A 15,247-nucleotide genomic window follows, 5' to 3' on the forward strand; every position below is an offset into this window, starting at 1 on the left:
CAAATTTGTAAGTATATAAGAGCAATACCCACCAATTGAGACCATGGTACTATACAGTTGAAGCTGCATCCAGTGTGAGGCAACTATTGTAAACATTTCTTACTTAGCTAAATGGATGATGACTGAAAGTCATTATACTAATCTGGTGAACATAGTAGTTTTGATAAATGAGCCATGACACAAAATGAACTGTATGATAACATACATTCAATAAAATACTGCACAATTTATAAAAACCAGCAAGTGTTGAAAATACAAATATATATTGTTATAATACCCTTCTATTTGGAAGCGCTCCATCAAAAGAAGACACCACCACTTTCTAATGAAAGCCATGTCCATCTGAAAGATGTGTGAAATTGACAGATACTATATAAGCATATACTTATATATATATATTTTTTTTTTTTTTTTTTAAAAACAACAACAACAAAAACACTGAGACTCTAAAATTAACATGACAATCCTGCAGTCATTTCCACAGTGATGGCGTGGCAATCCCTAAAAGCAAAAAAAAAAAAAAGGTAACATAGGCTACATGTCAAAAGCCATTGCCATCTCGGTTACATTATGAAATCTACATGATATGCAGAATGGAATATAATAATATTTGTTTGAAGTAGCTAAATATGCATTTATTAATCACTGCAATATTATGCCCAGTCTTTTCAGTCCAGCTCCAAGGATAATAATAAAAAAAAATTGTGCAAGATTCATACAGAATTATTTTTATTTTTTTTAATTAAAAGATTCATTTTAATCTTTTTAATCCTTTGCAGCAAAAGTACAGACTATAAGAACGTAGCCAAAGTATAAATGGCTGAACTTGTCAAACATTATGCATCATTTAGACAGGCTGATATTGTAGTGCAACCAGGCAGTCAGAGCAGTAATGTAAGAATATTTTATTCTTAACTATGGTAAAACAATGATTATTCAGGAAGTTTCCTCACTAATACAGTAAGCTACAGGTAAATCACACACCCTTACACCAACATTTGTCATCTTTTTAAGTTTAATAATGTGCTGGCTAGATGTATTATAGTCATTAAAAATCAAAAAGGATTTAATAAATCATGGCCACGCCACGATCAAGAACATCATAGTAACTAATAAAACTAGCACACAAATTCTTAATTCGTGTGAATTTATTCTTAATTCATAGTTAGCAGCTCACTTTAGTACATTTTGTTTTTCGTTTAAACGTTATAAAATAAAACTAGATTGAATATCGGTACTTACAGTCTGATCAGTGTCCATCGTCCGTCTTAAATTAGTGTTTTGGTGAATCAATTCGGAAGGTGGTGCTGTCACAAAAAACTAGGGTCCTAGAACTGGGGTCTTAGAACTGGGGTCCTGAAACTGCAGCCTCCGGTTGTGCAGGAATACCCTTCTCACTCTGTCTGGGGATTAAACCTGAGTTGACACAGAGAAAGTTTATACCGAGCTTTGAGAAACGGTTGAACTTGATCTAAACCAGGTTACATTTATCTGGATTTGTCAACTCTAAACCTATACTCTGAAACTCAGAGGTAGCTCAGAGGTAGTTCAGGTAGCTTCATGCAACATGCCTCAGTTCTGTTCTGTCGTTTTGTTGGGAAATATTTTCTTTGGTGCACCGAAACAGCCAAGTAACAAGCGATTTGGGGTCTAAAAGGTAAGGTATATTCATTCTTAACTTATTGTGGTATAAAAACACCATTAAATCGTGCTGCCTCGTGCCTCCCAATGCTAACTTGTAAGCTAAATTTAGCACACGAAAAGTAGTTGCATAATTACTGTTTTGTATGTCATAATTTCGACTTTTCATAGTATGAAAGAATGTAATTTAAACTTTTTTTTATCATAATAATTATGATTTATAAGACCATATTTTTTCTTATGTAATATTGTATGACAACATCGCAAAGCACGTTTTAAAAAAATGATTGTAATACATTTTTGTCATAAAAAACAATGGCATTATATATATATATATATATATATATATATATATATATATATATATATATATATATATATATATATATATATATATATATATATATATATATATATATATATATATATAAAACAGAATGCAAAATGTCTTTTTATCTTGCTTTATATGACTCAGACATAAGATTCATCCTTACATTCAAGATAGTACAAAATCTAAAAACACAAAAATCTCTGAAAAACCTTATTTTCAAACTTTGCCATAATTTATGCATAAACCCAAAGGTCAACAAGTGAAGAGATTCCATCAGTTACAGCTATTCTCTTTCGAGGCTGTATGTTTCGAAGGCTGTGTGAATATTTGAAAAGTTTGGAAGTGCCCTAGTTAACACACTGATCTTGCCTGTGGTTTGTTTTCCCAGCATGCCGTAGCTCCCCCGCTGGTGTAGTACAAGGGGGCGGCAGAATGAATGCAGGCGCAGCGATACGTTACCAGTGTGTCTCATCCTTCCAACATTTATGAATTTCAGATCAACTGATATGACCCAAAAGTTTCACTATTAACAAAAAAGCTGTTTTTAACACGTTCAGATATTGCACTTTCTAACGTGCTCTAATGCTGAACCTCTCCTTCCATATAGGTTTGCTGGGATTTTTTTTTCATATTAAGTACATTTGATTGAAAATTATCACACCTCTCCCTAAACTGTAACATATTAGTATTAGCAGTGATCTTTTTCTAACTAAATTGCAGAGGTGGACAGTAACTAAATACATTTACTTCAGTACTGTACTTAAGTACACTTTTTAAATACCTGTACTTTACTTGAGTATACTTTTTTTTCTGGAAACTTATGACATTTAACTTGACTACATCTGAAAGACAAATATTGTACTTTTTACTCCACTAAATTTCTCACAAGTCGAAAGTCTTTTCTTTGTGCTTTGAAAGTCAGTGGTGATTTTTTTTTTCTTACATTTTTTCTTTATTTTTGCAGACAGCCTATCAGTAATCACTCTTGTAAGGTTTCCCAGCAATATTTGAACACTGATCAGTTTATAGCAAAATGGAAGAAGACGGTTCCTCGGCGCAGTGTGAAAGTATGTTTCAGTTTTCTGAAATTATTATTTTTTTTTTCCGTTGGCATACACTTGATGCATGTCTCATAAAATGGTCAAAATGTAAACGTCTGGGCGAAAGAGAAGAGCAGACATATGGATAAATCGGAAAAGAATTATGCCAAAATGTCTGTTTTGTCGAGTATTCACATATCAAATAACATCTTAAATGAACTTAGTTGTGAGGAAAAAAGGACACGTGAGAAAGCGTGTCAGTTCTGCAGCGGCAGATCTTAAAGCGACAGCAGCCATTAAAGTTAATCACTCACTGCTCTTGACTAAAGAACTTTTGTAGCTTTAATAAGGATTCATCTATATTTAATTCATAATTTATGCAGTGCAGACTGTTTGATAACTTTGTTCTATTTCTGTAGCCTATTTTCTACCTGTGAGACAGGAAGGACACAGGTAAATATGACATGGGTTAATGAGAGGATTCTTTTAAGTTGAAGTTTAAAGCCTAATGAATGTTTAAAAAAAGCTTTCAGTTACACTGTAATGTTGAAGGGCTATAATCAATATTTAAAATTGATGGGAAAATATTTCAAAGAGACATATATTTCATTGTTATCGGCCTTCATCCATATTCATAAAAATATGCCATAGGACAAGGTTATTTACTGTAAAATGATTGCACCATATAAAAACTTGTTTTTAATTGTGATTAATCAAAAAATGTAATCGATTGACAGCACTAAAAGAAAGTATACATTAATAATATACTAGGTAGACATGCATACCCACTATCTATTCCGCCTTTTGTATTTATTGCATTGCATATTGTATGTTCAGGGATGACAGATTGATAAGCAGATACTTTGCTAAAAGTGGCTCTCCTATTGATTTTGTCCTACCAGTGTGGCTCTCCTGAAAAAATAGCGAATACCGCTGGTCTATGGTATCTGCCACTGCAACACATTCCCAGAATTTCATTTTACTTTGCGCCTATAGGGGTGGGGCGGGGATGGCAGGGGTTGGTGGCAATGTAAGTATCTGAATATTTGCCGTGGGGCGGAGGCTTAGATTACCTCTCTCTTTTTTGACCATACATGTGTTTGCATCCCTGCATGTAAACACAGTCATTTGTCTTAAGTAAATGTAAACAGTTAGGAGAATATTGGATGTGTATCAGTGCATTGGATCCGTGCATTCGGCCTTAAAGTGACAGCAGCTTTGTAAAGAGCTTTGTAACATTTATACAACTATTGAAATGAGTTCAAGGTAGTTCTATGTTAGCATGTCGGATGGAGCATCACTGACTGGCGAAATCATACGAATGGGCCAACTCTTCAAATACATACGAATTAGTGGTGAGATAGCGTTGGCTTAAACAACCATGAGGGCATAGCGTGCATTCATAGCATAAAAAAAGGATATTTGCTTTTTGATACTTAAGTACTTTTAAAAAAAAAGCACTTCTGTACTTAAATAAAATTCGTTTTTTTCTACTTTCACTTGTAACAGAGTAGTAGTTGACTGCTAGTACTTTTACTCAAGTAATGGAGTTGTGTACTGAACATAAAATGATGATATGGCCACTACATAGCTGAATTACAGTTCAGTCCAGTGACTCAAATAGAAATAAATAGATGCAGAACCACATAGAGATGTAGTCATGGATAAAAAGAAGGCAAGAGAGAGTTGCTGGCAAAATTTCACACCTGTATCGCTGTGTGTGTTTGTGTGGACAACAATTTAGCAAGACTGATTACCGGTCTGATTACTCTATGCAAATTACTCTAATGTCCATGCCAAAAATAAATTTAGGGAATCAGCACGTTTCAATCCGGCTCTCATTAAGAACTCCAATGAGGAAGAGAGGAAGGGAAAAACACGTGTAGAAATGGAGCACAGAATTTATGTGCATTGATCTCCAAACCCCTGGAGCTTCCTTCGTGCCCTAGCCTGATTTTCTCCTCCGGTCCGTCCTCTGGGCACCCGTGTTCGCTGGCTGAACCTCTCACCGCTGGGCTTACTCTTCAGTGTGCAGCTTACAGGCCAGGGTGTTTCCTCCTGGGTGTTTGAGCAGCAACGCTTTGTGTCGGTTAGCATCTTCTTCTTTTTGAGCACTATGGATGAAAGCGTACCACTTCTGTCTTTACGTGAACAGGTTCTTCTGTAAAATTAGCAGCATACTGTGCAATAAATGAACCTTTAAAACTTTTTCACCTTCAAAACCTGAAAACGTCCTCAAGATAGACGACCGCGGCTGCAAAATAAATAAGGCAGCATGTACTGAAGTGTCTATTCAATTATAATCCATCGTATAAGAACCCCTACACGATAGAAAACACTGGGTTAAAACACTGAAGTAAATATAGGACAGAACACATGTTGGGTTACTTTTACCCAGCAAATTTGGTTACTTAACCCAGCTTAATGGGTTGATTACATTTTGCAATAATACTAGCTAATTTTTTTTTTACTTTTAGATTAAATCCTCTAAACTTTTTAAATACTCCACACAACCTCTGGTTTGTATGATAATTCCTTTATTTTAGATCATATTTTGCAGAATAGCATTAGTTATTACATATTGCCTACATTTCAGCTTGTTTACCAACACATAGAAGTACAAATTTAACATTTAGATGTTATTCAAGTGTAACCTACCAATCTCTGTTGTCCTGTTTCCACCATAACGCCACTGGATCTCGTGCTGGAGCTTGTATCATGTTCAGCAGAGGAGCGTCTAACTTCAGACCGCCGCCTTGTGTTTCACTCGTAGCTGAAATATGCTGGGACTGACTCTGAGGACATATTTTAACATTGTATTAGGCATTCACGTTTTTATCATGCAAAAATATGTGATACAGCACAATAATGAATTTATAGATAAAATAAAAGGTACACACAACTGTATTTTACCGAAGACATGCACCAATTTGATGTAACTGCACTGCTCTCTCCTGAAGAGGTCGCAAAAGCCTGTAAAAAAATAACTCAACACCTGGGTTGTTACATTTGAACCAGGATCTGGGTTACACAAAAACTACCCAGACACTGGGTTGTTACGTCTGACCCAGGATCTAGGTTACACAAAAACTACCCAAACACTGGATAGTTACTTCTGAACCAGGATCTGGTGACACAAAAACTACTCAAACACTGGGTTGTTACTTCTGAACCAGGATCTGGGTTACACAAAAACTACTCAAACACTGGGTTGTTACTTCTGAACCAGGATCTGGGTTACACAAAAACTACCCAAACACTGGGTTGTTACGTCTGACCCAGAATCTGGGTTACACAAAAACTACTCAAACACTGGGTTGTTACATCTGAACCAGGATCTGGGTTACACAAAAACTACTCAAACACTGGGTTGTTACTTCTGACCCAGAATCTGGGTTACACAAAAACTACTCAAACACTGGGTTGTTACGTCTGACCCAGAATCTGGGTTACACAAAAACTACCCAAACACTGGGTTGTTACGTCTGACCCAGAATCTGGGTTACACAAAAACTACTCAAACACTGGGTTGTTACGTCTGACCCAGGATCTGGTAACACAAAAACTACCCAAACACTGGGTTAAGTCTGACCCAGGATCTGGGTTACACAAAAACTACTCAAACACTGGGTTGTTACGTCTGACCCAGGATCTGGTAACACAAAAACTACCCAAACACTGGGTTAAGTCTGACCCAGGATCTGGGTTACACAAAAACTACCCAAACACTGGGTTGTTACTTCTGAACCAGGATCTGGTAACACAAAAACTACCCAAACACTGGGTTGTTACTTCTGTCCTAGGATCTGGTAACACAAAAACTACCCAAACACTGGGTTGTTACGTCTGACCCAGAATCTGGGTTACACAAAAACTACCCAAACACTGGGTTGTTAAGTCTGAACCAGGATCTGGTAACACAAAAACTACCCAAACACTGGGTTATTACTTCTGTCCTAGGATCTGGTAACACAAAAACTTCCCAAACACTGGGTTGTTACTTCTGTCCCAGGATCTGGTAACACAAAAACTACCCAAACACTGGGTTGTTACGTCTGACCCAGAATCTGGGTTACACAAAAACTACCCAAACACTGGGTTGTTACTTCTGTCCCAGAATCTGGTAACACAAAAACTACCCAAACACTGGGTTGTTATGTCTGACCCTGGATTTAGGTAATTAAAAAACGACCCAAACATTAGGTTGTTATGTCTGACAGAGGAGCTGCCCCCCACCTCCCCCCCCCATCAATATTTTTTAGCGTGTATAAGATTGTTTACGGAAGTGATTGGAACTATAAGACCAATTTTGCTATCTATCGTGAATAGCTCTCTGGATGTGTTCCTGAGAAGCTAAAAGACTGCGACTGTCCAACCGTATCTGAAGAAGCCTTCATTAGCAGTTGAAAACAATTATAGACCTATCCCTAAATTACCTTTTATTTCAAAAGTGCTAAAGAAGCCAGTAACCAAGCAATTGTTGAAAATTGTTAATTGAGATTAATATTTTTGAGAAATTTCTGTCTGCTTTTAAAGTAAATCAGAAGTACTGAAACTGCACTTTTTTATGAGGTAACATCTCTGTTTTCAATTGACATGCTTCCTCTTGGCTCTGTAATTTCGAAAACATACTATTAATTTTCTCTGCTATGCAGATGATTATATTTATCGCTGGGTTCCAAGAATATCCTTCAAGCAAGTTTAACAGATATAAAAAACTGATGGCCTCAAACGTTCTGAAGTTAAACACTGATTAAACTGAAGTTGTAATAAATGTTCAGAGCTCGAGTAAAAAACAGATCGAGCTAGCTCTTAAGTATTTTCCGGATATTAAGCAGGTAGTTAGACATTTGGGTGTTTGTTTTGACACCCATCTTAATTTTGAATATCATGTTAAGAATTTGATTTAGTTTTGTTTTTATCAGCTAACACGTTTCCAGGATGAGGTGGTTTTTGAGTCGTAATGATATAGCGTATTCATGTTTTTATTTCATCCCGTCTTGATTATTGTAATGCTTTGTTTTCTTCTTTACAGCATCGTATTTTATCATATTTAGAATGCTGCAGCGTATTAGCTTCTTTAAATTGGTTACCATTTCATTCAAGGATTGATTTTATTTTTGACATGCAAATAATTATTGTTTAGTGTTTTTGACATGCAAATAATTATTGTTTTGTGGTGCCTGCTGCCTCTGTATTTGGCTGAGCTTTTGAGACCTTATGAAACAGTGAGATGTCTTAGATCTTCTTTTGACAAATAACCAAATCTCTAAAGGAGAAAGTCATGGTATAGTTAGCCAGTGGATATTAGATCTGCTGACTGTGTTTGCAAATGTTATTTATTTTGTAAGCCTTGTTGGGCTCAGGTTTGGAAGCAGATACATCGAGAGAGAGATTGGTTTGTGTCAGAACCGATTCCAGTTGGAGGTCAGAGATTGGAGTTTGTTTCCGTGTATGGTCTGTTTTTCTTTAAAACTTCACTCAATCTAAGTCACGCAGGCTGAGACACGGCAGCAAGTCCTCATGGGCCGCTCGCTCTGTGAGACCGGCAGAGCTGCACGCACATACAGACGTGCCGTTTTTGCACGGAAACCACCAAGTGCAGTCACTCCATCACCTGGTCTTGCCATCCAACCTCTTTTCTTCTAAGCTGTGCCCTCCACCCCCTTACAATGAAGAAAAATTTACTATTTTCAGCATCAAATATAAATGGGCTGTCCGTGCATGTTGTGTTGCACGTGAAGCGTGTTTGTATCTGTGTGCACGAGCGTGTGAGCCAGTGGAAGTAGAGCGGTTCGTTTCATTAGCCGCGATGTTTCATTCATGAGAGAGCTTTTCACTCAGGCTCCACACCGCAGTACTTATGAAACGAGCTGCACATGCAAACGGGCATGAAATCAGATGCGCAATACTTCGATCCATGACAACTTTCTATTTCTGACATTTGCTGATGTTGCTTAGATGGAGCACAATCTATCTTTTTCCTTGAGTGCTAATGGCCCCTATGATGAAGAGCATTTATCTGTTGTATTATTATTGTAAACATTTGATTCTTAAAGATCAGACATTATGTATTTTTTAACACCAAAAAGCATTAAATGCTCATTAGCTTAATGATACAGTCACCATTTAGTAATGTAAACAGCATTCTTGTTCTTTAGAAATATAAAATGTAAAAAATAAATTGTACTAATCCAATTTAAAACATTAATTAGCAATTAATTTGAGGTTTAAAAAAACATAAACAACATTCATACATTTTGTATTTATATTCATTTTTTATAATATTTCTAACCCATACACATACTCATTTATATTTTAATAAAATAATTCACTTTTTTACTATTTCTAATACCAGTAACAGTAAAATCACTCAAATGTTTAACTTTTTTTGGTTAAACATTATTCCTAAATCAATTATTGAGCAATACATAACCAGCCAGTGTTTATGATCTCCTTAATTTAGACGATTCATAGCGATAAGTTTCTAATGTTATAATTTGAGTGATACTGGTAGCTTTCCGTGGGAAGGACAAGCTTCCGCCGTTTGTCTTTGCATCATTACATCATGTCTGTATACATAAAGAGGTAAAACTTACAGGCTGCAGATTTAAACTGACAGGATCTGAAACGTGTTCAAAATTATAAAATTTCACTGTATGATGGTTACAGGGGGGGTGAAACACTCAGTCAATCTCATGTCAATCTTGAGTACCTATAGAGTAGTACTGCATCCTTCATATCTCCGAAAAGTCTTTAGTTTTATTATATTTATAAAAAAAATATGGGCTGTACCGAGTCTTTCCGGAAAAAAACGAGCGCTTGGAGGCGTATCGTGTGGGCGGAGCTAAAGAATGACGAATGCGCAAAGCGGTGACGTCCTCAAGCGTGGAGAATCCCTTGCTATCGATCTCAGCTAATAGATATGATCCAGAATCTAATTCGGAGGCTGAAATAGAAACAGCAACAGCAGGACGTCCGTCTCTGTGGTATGGACTGTATTTAGTGGCCTGTCAACATTTGTGTGTCTTTACTCGCAGTTTATGAGGACATGATTCAGTTTATGGACTATTGTATGCGACTAAACCTTAACAGTAGCAAGCAAAACGGTTTTGCACGTCAGACTAGTGTAACGTTATACATAGAACAACAATGAAGTCCGTTAGCGCATTTGAATGACGAAGCACGCGATCATGTCGTTTACTGATGTTTATTCACGTGACGATAGCCAACAGCACAGACATTTGAAGCAGTTTTACTCACCGGCTGCTTCCAAAGCAGGACCGAACTTTTATCGCTGGGACCGCTCCGTCAAAAACACACTTCTTGGAGTGTGGAGATCCACTTTGCGATGCGATGTTGTGAAGCTTCCCGTCATTTCTGCGTTCAAATCGGTTCAAATGCAGCGCTGCCTTCCCGGAATGCTGTGCTGAAGCGTTGAAGTCGCTTGATGTCAAAGTGGAGGAATGAAGTGGAGCGCGGCGCGGACTATAACCGACATAAGTGTTCACGGACGACTGGATCTGCAGTTGAGAGAGTGTTTATGGGCGTGCATTTCCTCTCTCGCTCTAGTCACACGCGCGCACCCTACCGGGAGAAGAGCCCGTACGGCCCATACAAGGACCTTCCGGTCTATTAACGTCAAGCCGAGCCATACTCGAAAAAAACTCTCCGAAACTTGTGAGAAACCGGAAGGAGTATTTTTAACACAGAAATACTGCATCAAACGTCCAACATTAGTTTTTGAAACTTTGTCTATGTTTAGGATGGGAATCCAAGTCTTTAACAGTGTAAAAAGCTCAGTATGCATGAAACAGCATTTCACCCCCCCTTTAAACTTTGCAATTAATCCATGAATCACGTGCATTTTGAAACGGGATGTTGGTCCGTACGGCTCGACTACGATCCCTATACTTTACATCACAAATGTGCTCATCACAATATCAATGCTAAAATGATATATCATGCAGCCTTACATTAAAACCTGTCCTGTGTCTGTTGAAATGTGTTTAGTAATTAAATATTTCAATCCAATCTTCGGCCTTTTAAAATAAAATGTATCTTTCAATCATGACACGTTTCATTTTATGGTTGTGAACTCTACATATTTAAACTTAGCCAAATCTGTACTGTTGTTAGCCTGAGCATTTACCTGGCAACCCTGGTTTGGTGGTGAATTTGAATTCTTGATTAACTAATGTCAACACATGCAACTTTCTACTGACATGCTAAGTTCTGGATGTTGTTTGTCAGTTGCTTCCCTTAAGCCAAGCTGAGAGTTAAAATGATGAGAAAGTCAACAAGAGAGAAAAGGAAAAACAATTTCGGCAGTGCCCTGTCTGCGTAGGACGGCTAAATTGAAGAGGCCACGTGAATGCGCCATTTGATTTGATTGCTTATGTAGATAGAGCGGGCAGAACGTTCCCTCTGAGCCTGTTCGCACGAGAGAAGAGACAGATTTGAGGCAGGGGTAAATCCTGTCTGTGTCTGCGGCGCTCAGATGAAGACAGAAATGCATTACTCATGCGGCACCTTATCAGCAAAAAGAGTTTGGCTATTGGTGCGCAATTAGATGTGCTAATCCTTTACTTTAAGAGAAGCTAGTGAAAACAGCCGCCATGTTGGGTGGGCGCTGAGAATTTCAACTTTGCCTGGGTGCTTTAAAGTGGACCTAGTATGCCCTTTAAAAAAAAAAAATGCTTGACCGTTAAAAAAAAAACGTATTTTCCCCATATTTGACATTATTGCAGCTCCTCACATCCAAGTCTGTCAGTAATGCTCTATGTCTCTATGATGCCCCTCCTTCCGAAAAGCACAGTGCGCTTTGATTGGTTGGCTGGACCAGTGTGATCGGTCAACTTCTTGAGCGTGTTTGGGAAATGCCATACCCCTTACCATAACCGCAAGTTTCAACACTAGTGCAAATCAACCAGGCGTTTTACGTATGTCTTGGGTGGGAATTATTAAAATGAGGAATATTTGTTCCCGGAAGAAATCTCAACAATCTAGGTTTTTCAGGGCGTTCAGAATCAGTACTTACTGAAATCATAACTCAACAACAACAACAACAAAAAAACTTTGCTTTCATTATATTTTGTCCAAATGTACAGGTATTAATATTTACTAGACTGCACAGAGGGGGGAAGAGCCAATACAGCATACTTTTCACTATACATTCAAATCCCACTGCATTTCATTTCAATTCCAGTCCTGCATTATTTCTGAATATTCTGTATTCTGACTTGGAAATAGCTCACATGTAGTTAAATGTTTTGCTAATACTTTTTCTTCTTGTGTTTAATGTTATTTTTTACATTGTGGCTTTGTGGTTGAAGAAATTACAACACTAGTTAAATGAACAATGTAAAATGGTGAGCAAAATTATTTTCTTCAGAATGAACATTTATAAGTCTGATGACAAAGAAATGTAATTTACATGGTAATATGATCAGTAACTTGGCAGTTAGTTATAGAGCCTACAAAGTCGAAGACCAAAATGTGTTTAGGGCGAGACACTTGCATGGAAATCTTAGCGTGCCATAAAGACGACACACTGCCTGGGGTCGACTGCTGAGAACAACAGATGTCACTGCAGGAGACGTCCTTGAAATGACACTGGGACTACAAAATTAATTTGCTCAGATTTGCCCTATTCATGGGTGATCCAATTAGCAACAAAAATGATTTAAAATGCAATTTACTGACCCTTTGCTCTCTTGCACCTTGACCCTGTCCATTAGGTACAATTAATGTATGCTGTCATTAGCCACGCATAGAAAAATGTTTTAAAAAATGTTATAGAATATCCGTGTATTACATTTCATATGCTTCATGGTTCTACTATAAACATAATTTGTCATAATACAGTACATAATTGTTTAAACATGTTAAGGCCACAAATTGTCAACTTTCAATATTGATTCAACATTTCTATAACATTATAACGTGTCCTTTCAGAGTGAAACAAGATATTAAATACAAAGTAGGTGTTTCTCATATTTGTTTTCTGAATTATTATTATTAATATTTTTAGAAAAGTAGAATATATGCCACATATATGTTGTAAACAGGATGGCTTTAGAAAATATATTTTCAATTTTAAAATGTATTGCATTTAAACCTTCCAATTCCAAAATATATTTTTAAAAATGTACTTCCGTTTCAATCTTAAAATGCATTTTGTGTGCATGCGAGGCTTATTGAAACATATTTTGGATAATATAAATATTTTTATCTAAAAATGGACAAAAATAAGAATAAATAAATAAACGGCTTTAGAATATATTTTTTAAAATATTAAATATTTCATTTAAACCTTCAAATGCCAAAATATACTTAAAAATGTATCTAAAAAGGGTTAAAAAATATGTTTTGTGTGAATGCGAATACATTTTAAACAATATAAAATTTACATTAAAACATCAAACATAATAATCCTTATTACCCCTCTTTTTCCAGTTGTTTCCTGTTTTCTTTCCACTGTCCTATGAAACCCAGTGTAAATGATCCCCAAAATAACAGCTTTATTTGATAGAACCTGCTTTTTATCGCCATAAATATACAAGGCCTGATTAATCATTTGCTTTATTGGACTGTTACCTGCACAACCTGCCCTCATTTGCATCCTCAGTGCCCTTGCTAGGTTGCCATTGCTTTGGCTGCCGCCTGGCATTCGCTAAGCTTGGCAAAAGTCTGGAGCTCCTCCAGCGCCTCCGTACGGCTGGCAGGCGGGCGGCCCCTGGGAGTCAGGATTGTGTGATAACACTTTGAAATGATAGTTTAGCCCAGGAGAGCACTTGACACGCAATATCTTCCCCGCTCCAATCGACAGGTGAAGCAAGCACCGAGCAGGGTAAACATCGGCTCAGGGCGTAGACACACTGCGAGGTCCAGAGGAAAGAGAGCGCATCACACGCCGGGATGCAGGAACGCATCCGGTCCACCGCACAATTACCACTCTGTCCATCACGGGTCTCATCACCGGAGGCTTTTCTCACCCGCCGCAGATGCATTTATTCTCCTCTTGGCCTGTCTGTGTATTCAGCCTCGACAGCTGCAAATAGACAACAGGTAATGTATTGACAGTCTAATAAAGAGTGTTGGCACTGGATATAAATCACGCAGCGCTGCATGTTTATTTGCGGGGGCGACTCTCACCTCTTTGTCATATTAATAGTTATCCAGATGAGACGAAAAAGGTGTCAAGGGGAGGACGAAAGGTGTTCTTGCACTGAGAAAACAACCAATTGTGAGTTTTTTTTCTACATCTCAACTACTGTTTGACAAGATGAACTGTCGCTCTCACTAGACACAGACTGATAGACCCCAAATATACTCAACTGATGGGTTACAAGCTGTTTTCTATTCTCAAAGGGTCATAGACAGCTGGGGAAACAATGTTTAGGGGGACAGTTCACCCAGAAATGTAAATAATTTACTCACCCACATGTTGTTTCAACATAAAAGATATTTGGTGGTAGCCATTGACTTCCATAGTATATGGTCAATAGTATTTCAGTACTGCTTGGGACTAATGCAGTGGGATGTAAAAATTATAAGTTTAAGAGTAACAGTAGTAAACAGTACACAAGTTCACAACTATGTTTCTCATTTTAACTGCATCTGTACTACATGTGAACTTATACTAGTAGTTTGATATTTTAATAATTAAATTTTTTTTGATTATGAAAGTACATTTTGAATTATACTACTAGTTTAGTTGTTTTATACTGCAGGTATACTTGTAAGTTTCCTCTTCGTGGTTTCATCATTTCATTCAGTAACATTAGGCAGTTTTAATTTATATCCTGTGTAATGTTTGATGATCACGTTATTCTATCACTTGTTTGTGCTTCTTCTTTTTTGATCAGGAGATGCTGTACTAGAAGAAGTGTAAAAGTGCCCCCTACCGTATAACAGTGAAAACGGATAGCCAAAAAAATCAGTCAATGGTGGGGACAGTAAATTTGAAGTAAATTCTTATGTACACTAGTGGGCTAGCCTACACAACAATTCAGATATTATAAATAGATATCACTCTTTTTATTATAAATCAATATTTTCAAACAATTTAAACGTATAAGACAGTATAAAACTATGTGAAAATAAATATTTAATAGGCTACACAATTAAAAGAGTAAACAATGTCAAGCCAAGTATAGACCAAATATACTTACACTTTTCTGTCAGTTCAATTAAAGTATACTTAAGTGCAATTTTACGTATATTTCAGAGC

At 37.0% G+C, this 15,247-nt stretch overlaps 1 long non-coding RNA gene across 1 annotated transcript; it reads left to right on the forward strand.

Annotated features, from left to right (window-relative positions):
- The first annotated feature begins 1,415 nt into the window (after window positions 1-1,415).
- On the forward strand, window positions 1,416-14,954 carry LOC137058352 (uncharacterized). The gene is made up of 4 exons (XR_010900662.1): window positions 1,416-1,657; window positions 13,844-14,082; window positions 14,189-14,260; window positions 14,883-14,954. It is a non-coding gene; the product is annotated as an uncharacterized lncRNA (long non-coding RNA).
- The last annotated feature ends 293 nt before the right edge of the window (window positions 14,955-15,247 follow it).

The sequence above is a fragment of the Pseudorasbora parva genome, chromosome 22, assembly GCF_024679245.1.
Source record: "Pseudorasbora parva isolate DD20220531a chromosome 22, ASM2467924v1, whole genome shotgun sequence".
NCBI classification, from domain to species: domain Eukaryota; kingdom Metazoa; phylum Chordata; class Actinopteri; order Cypriniformes; family Gobionidae; genus Pseudorasbora; species Pseudorasbora parva.